The following is an 8,768-nucleotide window of genomic DNA, read 5'->3' on the forward strand; positions in this document are numbered from 1 at the left end:
TAAACGATAAACGAAGTATTATCACATAAGTATCTATTGGAATTAGGAAAATGAAAACAGTAACAGTTGGAATGGTTTCTGGAACTGTCACGTCTGGGCTGCCATACTTTCAGCCCCATATCTTTATACTCTGGCGACAGAAGTGGAACTCTGTTATTGGTGCTTCTTAAAACGTTGTCACTCTGAGTTGTAATTTCTTCTTTCGTAGCTCAGAATTTCTCAACCTTTTTTAAGCCACGTTCGTCTGCACTTTAATGAGATTGATGTTCACATCACCGTGATGGGTAGGTGAGGCATCACGACACCGTGTTTCGGGGTAGATGAAACAGTGTAATAATTTTCAGAGTCCACAAGAGGGCGCTCTTGGTTTAGAAGTCATGTGAGGTTTCATTGAAGAAGTTGTTCAAGGCCAAAGATTTTACAGCAGACAGCGCCATCTGGTGGCCTCTGAAAATGAGGAGTATGGATGACCTTTGAACCTTTCTCCTCAGGATCACCGGAACTCGTCTTTATCTTATAACCGTCTCTTCTTCTTCAGTAAGACGTGAACTGACATTCATCCTTTTTGTCTTGGATCATTTTAAACCTGAAGGACTGAATGACAAAGGTAGTGAAAAGAGCCTTTCTCTCCTCACAGGACCAAATGGAAAAAGCCAAAGTCTGCAGCTCTCAACACTTGAATACACCTGTGAAGCGGTGAAGAGGGCGGCGCTGACGCTGCGATGCCGGTCCACAGTCCAGCTGAGTGGAGCTCAGAACATTTCCTCCCACAGTCCGCTGGATCGCAGCCCAGCGGGGGCTAAAAACTTCAGCCTGATAGCGGTGTCTCAGTCCTGACTTCCATTTTCTGCCTCGGCTTCTATTTCAGAGGCGCGCTGCTCCTGAAAACAGTCAGCGGGAAGTTTGGAGTGTCAAAAGAGGCGTGTGGCGCGGACATCTGCTGCTCCCGTTTAAAGTGACCAGAAAGTCAAGAGGCTTGACCAGCGGGACGAATCCTCTTAAAACTTCCTCTCCACTCACACCTCCTGGTGGATGGAGGTCCTTCATAGCTCGCTTCTTCAGTAAAGCAGTCGGGAAACTAGGATCGTACAGAATCTCTTTCCTGCCACCTACAGGTCTGTGTGTACAGTGTTGGCTTGGCTGCTGCACATTGGCCATCGGCAGGAGAAGATTAGAGAGGACCACTCATCCCAGTGATGGACAGAAATGAGGGAGGTGAAGAGGAGAGTGATCGTGAAGGGTCAATGAGGCTTCATGACACACTATTAAATGGTGATGAGGTTTCATGACACAGTATTGAAGGGTAGATGAAGTTTCATGACACAGTATTGAAGGGTAGATGAGGTTTCATGACACAGTATTGAAGGGTAGATGAGGCTTCATGACACAGTATTGAAGAGTAGGTGAGGCTTCATGACACAGTATTGAAGGGTAGATGAGGTTTCATGACACAGTATTGAAGGGTAGATGAAGTTTCATGACACAGTATTGAAGGGTAGATGAGGTTTCATGACACAGTATTGGAGGGTGGATGAGCTTTCATGACACAGTATTGAAGGGTAGATGAGGTTTCATGACACAGTATTGGAGGGTGGGTGAGGTTTCATGACACAGTATTTTAGGTTAGGTGAGGCTTCATGACACAGTATTGAAGTGTAGATGAGGTTTCATGACACAGTACTGAAGGGTAGATGAGGCTTCATGACACAGTATTGAAGGGTAGATGAGGTTTCATGACACAGTATTGAAGGGTAGATGAGGCTTCATGACACAGTATTGAAGGGTAGATGAGGTTTCATGACACAGTATTGAAGGGTAGATGAGGTTTCATGACACAGTATTGAAGGGTACTCAGAGACTCAATTAAACTGCCGTTTCCCTGATGTTGACTGTTGATGTTTTTGTGTTTTTATTTTGGAATTTATTTGGGAAAAAACTAGTCAACTGTATAATAAATTTCTTTTTAGGGTGTTTTTTTTATTTCCATTCAAAGGAACCTCACATCATTTGTAAACCAAGAGCGCCATCTAGTGCTCTCTGAAAATTAGGACACTGTTTCATGATACCTCATCTCCACATCACCAGTGTTTTGAGACTCAGGAGTCAGAGTCAGGAGAGTTAGTGACCTATTGAGGTTGTCATTCGGAGAAAGGAGAAGATCAGAGGGACGTGGAGAAGTTTGGAGACAACTTGCAGAGCAGGAGGTGGAACAAGACCATGTGAAGGACAGAACCATGACAATCTGTGTCCAAACACTCGCGCACCACACCACTGACAGCACAGAGTTGCGTCACAGATATGCACTCCCAGCATCTTGGACTTGTCCTCTCTGAGGAATCCATCACGGAGCCACATCACCTGTCCAGAGGCCGTCTCCATGGCGACACGCAGGAGTGTGTGAGGAGAACCTCCCGTGGAACTAATGTTCCCCCAGCAGGAGGGTGTTAGCCCCCTGCTAACCAGCTAATCTGTGTGGCATATGAGCAGCGGTGCTCGTGCGATTTACTGCTGGCGGAGAGGATCACATCACCTCATGGATGGAGGTCACAGTGGTCTGCTTTTTTATGTCCACATATGTCGTCATTCTCAGTCCTAGTTCCACAGTGGTGTCACATGATGATGCTACAATTACATTTTCTTCTGTTTTATTCTCATTTTAATAATGTATTTCTATTGATTTTAATGTTTATTTTTTTGATTCAGCTACAGATTTAGTCTCGGTTTTTCCTCTCCATATTATTATTATTACTATTATGATTAATAATAATTATGATACTGGCATATTTTTCCGCAGTCTCAGTTTTATATGCATTTTGATCCATTGAAATGCTTTTCAACTCGACTTTTATTTCTGTTTTAATCTTTATTCCAATTTTATGATGGTTGTTTACATTTTTTTCTAATTTTACTTTTGAGTTACAGAGCTACTTTTCCATTTTTTTAAATTGCCCATGTATTTTTTTTTCTGATTTATTCTTTTTCTCGATATGAATCAGTGAAAAAATCAACCGAATCATGTGGTTTCATTTTATGAACAAAGAGACACAATACAGAGAACTGGATGCAAAAGACTCTTTTCTTCTGTTGACTTTTTCCTTCATCTGGTGATGTGTCATGATCATGTTTTTGTCTTTCAAGACGACGGTCGCCTCCACAGAATGCATTCAGACCAAAACAAACATGTTGCTGTGTGTGTGTGTGTGTGTGTGTGTGTGTCAGTAGTTAAGCTGTGCTCCTGCTGTCCTTTATCTCCCTCCTCCTCGATATTCCTCCTGCCTCTTCGCTCCATCCATCCTCCAGACAGATTTGCCATTTCCTCAGAATAGATATAAACTGTTTAGAGCGCTGCAACACCTGCATCATCATCACCATCATCATCATCATCACCTGGGGCGGTCATCAATCCACTCATCACAGCGCTGCGAGGTCAGGCCTCTAATAGGAATGAATGGCTGCACACACACACACACACACACACACACACACACACACACACACACCCAGGTGAGATTGAGCGATGAGCGCCCAGGCTGGGATTACCGGACAAACACTCCAGTTGCTTCCCACCGGGCTTCCGCTGTCAGCAGCTTCTCCTCTTGTCACTTTTGACCTTTAAATCACCGACTTGTGGCTCCGAGGAGAGATCAGGTCTTAATTCCAAAACAAGCAGAGAGACGAAGGGAAAAAAAAAGAGCAGGAGACTTATGATCTTTAATATCCAGCAGATACTTGTGTTTGCTCTGCGTTTAGCCGGCGGCCCAGAGGATGGCGGACCGTCTGCTGCTGTGACCTGCTGGTGATGTTACGGAAGTGGATTTGAAGCTGCACAGTGAGTGTGAGGAGCACAGCGAGTCAGGGTTCAGAGGATTAGCTAAACCGCTGCGGATGTCTTTTCTGAGTCAGCCGTCGAGGAAGCGCGCTGGCCAATAATGTGGATTCAGTCTGACTGGAGAGTTCAAACAAAATAAACAATGCTTCCTGTTCAGACCGCACTAGGCTTCTACGTGTTCGGAGGACATTGGGCTACTTCCTGTTGAGTCAGCAGATGGCTGCTTCCTGTTTGAGCAACATTTGGTGACTTCCTGTTTGTAGTGAAATGCGCCTACATCCTGTCCCAACAGCATTTGTCTACTTCCTGTTTGAGCCGCTGTTGGCGACTTCCTTTACATAAAAAAACAAAAAAACAAAACAGTTAATTCCTTTTCATGGAACAGTCATCTACTTCCTGTTTGAGCAACATTTGGTGACTTCCTGTATATTCCACGTATGGCGACTTCCTGTTCAGTCGGCATTCAGCTATTTCTCGGCTTCTTCCTGTTTGATAAAAAAATCTGCTAATTCCTGTTTAGGCAAGAGCTAGCTACTTCCTGTTTGAACAACGTTTGACTACCTCCGGTATAATCAACACATGGCTAGTTCCTGTTCTGTCCACCTTCAGCTAGTTCTCGTTTGGATGCCATTCGGCTGCTTCCTGTTCGAGTGACATTTTTGCTACTTCTTGTTTGAACAACATTTTGTTACTTCCTGTATAGTCAACACATGGCTACTTCCTATTTGTTAAAAAAATCTGCTAATTCCTGTTTAGGCAAGAGCAAGCTACTTCCTGTTTGAACAACGTTTGACTACTTCCTGTATAGTCAACACATGGCTACTTCCTGTTCAATCGACCTTTAGCTATTTGCTCTTCAGGCAACGGTTAGCTATTTCCAACATCTGGCTACTTCCTCTTTAGGTAGCAACTGGCTTCTCTTGTGGATATTCAGCTACAGCCTGCAGCAATTCTCTACTTCCTGTACATTCAGCTTCTTCCTGGTTGAGCAACATTTGGCTACTTCCTGTTGAATCAACACATGGCTGGAGCAGATCCCGTTCACAAGGTTCACCTTGTTAGTTTTGAGTGCTTCACCTTGAGCAATTCATTTCAATACATGAACTTGAAGGTTAAATGCCAGTGAGTGAAACGCACAGTATGATGTCATCAGATGGCGTCACCTGGGACGCACAGGAATTGCTCCAACAAGCCGTCATCCTTCATGTGGTTCCCCCTCATTTCTGAGGATGAATATTTCTCTGCTTGTGAACACACACACATTGTCATTCAAGACTCACACTCTGCTATCGACTCGTGCTGCCTGCATCAGCATTCTGAGCGTGGCTTGTTGGTGCCGGTGGGAGGCAGCCAGAGTGTTGATTTAAAACTTCTCTGTAAGGCCAGCAAAAAAAAGGAAGGTGTGGCCCGCGATTCATGTGTGGTTTCACCAGCACGTTGATGCACTCGTGAAGCTTCAGGAAACAATGGCCTCATTGTCAGAGCTCAGTGGGAGGTGCTCTCACAAGTAAACATGGTGTGAGGTTTCATTCCAAGTTGTTTTAGGATTAGAGAGCGACAAGAGCGCCACCCAGTGGCCCCTGGAGCAGGACTACACTGCTTCATGAAACCTCGTCAACCCGGCTGATCAATACTCGTTCATTACAGTCCTCATGACAGGCGCCACTGCAGCTGACTTTTTTTTCCAGTTAGGAGTGTTTTCTAAAACAGTGACCGACAGCTTCTTTTCTTAAAATCCAAGTTGAACCACAATGTTTACTTATTTTGCTGGAACTTCAGAAAGCGCGATGACACACTGCTTTATATTAATGGGTCGATGAGGTTTCATGACACAGTATTGAAGGGTCGATGAGGTTTCATGACACAGTATTGAAGGGTAGATGAGGTTTCATGACACAGTATTGAAGGGTCGATGAGGTTTCATGACACAGTATTGAAGGGTCGATGAGGTTTCATGACTCAGTATTGAAGGGTAGATGAGGTTTCATGACACAGTATTGAAGGGTAGATGAGGTTTCATGACACAGTGTTGAAGGGTAGATGAGGCTTCATGACACAGTATTGAAGCGTAGATGAGGTTTCATGAAACAGTGTCCTGATTTGGTGGCACTGTCTACTGTAAGCTATTTGGACTAATACTAAACTAATTCAATGGAACCTCACATCATTTCTAAGTTTTTTTTTAATTTATTTTATCATTTCCATCAACTGTTCTTATTTTTTCTTTCTAAACATCTAAATTCAAATTCTGTTTTCAATAAAACTGTTGTTTCCCCGATGGCTTTTTTTTTGTGTTTTTATTTTGGAATTTATATGGGAAAAAAACATTGCTTTTGAGAGTATTTTTTGCTTTCCATTCTCCTGCTCCCATGGTTTTCTTGGGTGTCCAAAATGTCCCATCCTCTTCTATGATCTCAGAACTACCATGATGCGTCCTCGGCGTCTGAGCTTCCTCTTTACATCTTCAGGAACACAAACAGTCCAGTTAAAGGCAGCAGAACTGAATATCGGCGAGGGTCTTCTCACTGCTCCTCTTGGTGGCGTTACGACTCTCGCATCCTCCATCTTGAGCGCTGCAGAGTCTTCCCACGGCTTGTTGGGGATTTTCAAACAGCTCCATTGTCTGAAGTCTCACCCACCCACACCAGTGTCTGCCGAGCAGCCGACCCCCTGCCGGGCATCCTCACTTCACCTCCGTCTCCGCCGCTGGCAGGGGGCGCTGTCTCACCAGCAGATGGGATTGTGATGTCGAAAACTTTTAAGTGGTGATTTAGCGCCTGCGGGATGAACTCTCCACTCGTCCTTGAGCAAAGCGCTTAATAAGTGGCGGCGGTCCAGCTCAGTGGTCAGCGCCAAGATTATGATTGTGGTGAGCGGCTCCCAGGCGGGCCACGGCGCGAATGTGCCTCCCGAGGATCCCGGAAGAAGTAAAAGCAAACAGCCAGTGAAGAATGGTTCCATGCTCCGAGTGAGACGCTCACACAGGGACACCAACTCCCACTCGCCGATTCACCCACTTTGATCCCCGAAAGCGGCGCCAACAACCCTCGATGTTGGAGCTCTCGCTTTCAAATATGCATTTATGAATAACTCTCAACACCATTCTTATGTGAAAGAATAAAACCAGGCTTCCTTTTTCCAAACGGTTCTTCTTTTGAGGTTAAATAAAGGCCTTGTCGGTGTCAACTGTCGTATTTGAATGCTTCATCTCAATGTCTGAATAGGAGTGATTCCGTCTGTCAGACTGCAGGGCCCTGACCCACCGTCGTGAGCTGTGTTCTGGAGGGGGACAGCGCCCTCTGCACCCCAGGAGGTCGACCTATAGCAACACTTTTATTGACAAGGCCATGACTGCCCTCTTATAAGTGAGACCCAGACACACAGAGGAGTGCTGTCTCTTCGGTGTGATCTGTTCCTTTTGCCCTTGGACTGGGACAGAAGGCTCTTGTGTTCGCCGCCCCCTCGACATGGAACGTGCTGGAATTTATTTCATTGCATGACATTAAGTCCAGACTGAGCGCACTTGGGACAGCCTCCTTAAATTGTACCTGTCTTTAACTCATTTGTATGTCAGTTTAACTATTGTGTGTTTTGCTGCCTTAAACAATGGGTTAATAATAATAAAATCAATGAATCCACTGTGAATTTCATCTTTGTTGAAAGAAGATATTACATTCATACATATTACATAATATACACTATCTAATGTCCGATAATAAGAAAATTATATAAAATAAAAATATAAAAAAAAATTAAATGCTCCAATGGAAATAACTTCCTGATAGACTATTTTAATGTTTGAAAAAAATAAATTCAATTAATTGATTTCTTGAAACCTGTTTTTTTCACTTATTGCTATTATTATAATAGTAGATGTAATAGTAACAGTAGATGTGTTTAATAAAAATATTTACATCAATGTATTTACTCGTTGTGTTGTCGTAACTGCCAAGATTTAAAATTCTGTCTTCTTCTTTTTGCAACTTAACAAATTAACAAAACTTAATGAAAATGATTTTAATTCTCTTTTTAAAATGATTTTTAATGTTTTCACGATTTAAATGGATGTTTTAATGATAACTTTTATCTCATTCTTCCTGGTGTAAATACTCACAGCTTTTCTTGGAGTAGTTGATGACCATTCTTTAACAGATTTGTCAACTAAGTAGCTTTTTAAGAGTCATCTTTTCAAGTAATATAACTGTTGCAGATGTTGATTTATTGTGACAAAATCTTTTTTTTCTCAAGCTTGTTTTTCCCCCAGCCACCAAAGCAATTTTGGGTTTTTCTAAAGCTAGTGTTTCTCAAATTCATTACAGTTTGAGTTGAATGAGACACTTCAGTTCAAGTGGTTTTTTTCCTCTGCATATTTTGAGTGAAAAAAAATTAAAAAAATTAAGGAACGATTACACACGCTGAAGTTCGGGGAATATTTTCTGAAGGGTGGTGCAGTCCATCCCAGCTCCCAGGGGTGTGAGGCGGAGAGGTCACCACCATGCTGCGCTGCTTGTGATGCTCTGAGGAGAAACACGACTTCAGAACTGGACACATTGCTTGAATACATGGAGCAAAGCTGATCTAGATTCCTCCTGTCTGCCACTGAAGCTCCTCCCTGCGATGCTGCACACTTGACCTTGAACCCGGTCAGTGGTGCTGCTGGAGGCGGAGACCTTGTGTGGGCGAACGGCGCGTCTTTATATAGATCTAAAAAAAGCTTCACTTCAGCTGACCATGAGAGACTCATGGAGCATGGAGTGGGAGGAGCAGGGAATCATCTGGAACGTTGCGATTCTTCTGACGCGAACTTGCTCTGGATCAGCCCGTGCCGTTTTGTCTTACCGTGTTCTGTGAGTGGAAAGCAAGTATCTTCCTTCCTCAAGTGTCTGGATTAGATTAAGGTTGTTGTCATCTTTGGAGTGAAGAGACAATGGTGGCAGTA

The 8,768-nt window shown here is 43.6% G+C and overlaps 1 protein-coding gene across 1 annotated transcript in view; it reads right to left on the reverse strand.

Annotated features, from left to right (window-relative positions):
- LOC128755354 (tripartite motif-containing protein 16-like) overlaps window positions 1-8,768 on the reverse strand; it is a 52,025-nt gene that overhangs the window by 42,046 nt on the left and 1,211 nt on the right. The gene's annotated exons all lie outside the window — the stretch shown is intronic.

This window comes from Synchiropus splendidus, chromosome 3, assembly GCF_027744825.2.
Source record: "Synchiropus splendidus isolate RoL2022-P1 chromosome 3, RoL_Sspl_1.0, whole genome shotgun sequence".
Taxonomy (NCBI): domain Eukaryota; kingdom Metazoa; phylum Chordata; class Actinopteri; order Syngnathiformes; family Callionymidae; genus Synchiropus; species Synchiropus splendidus.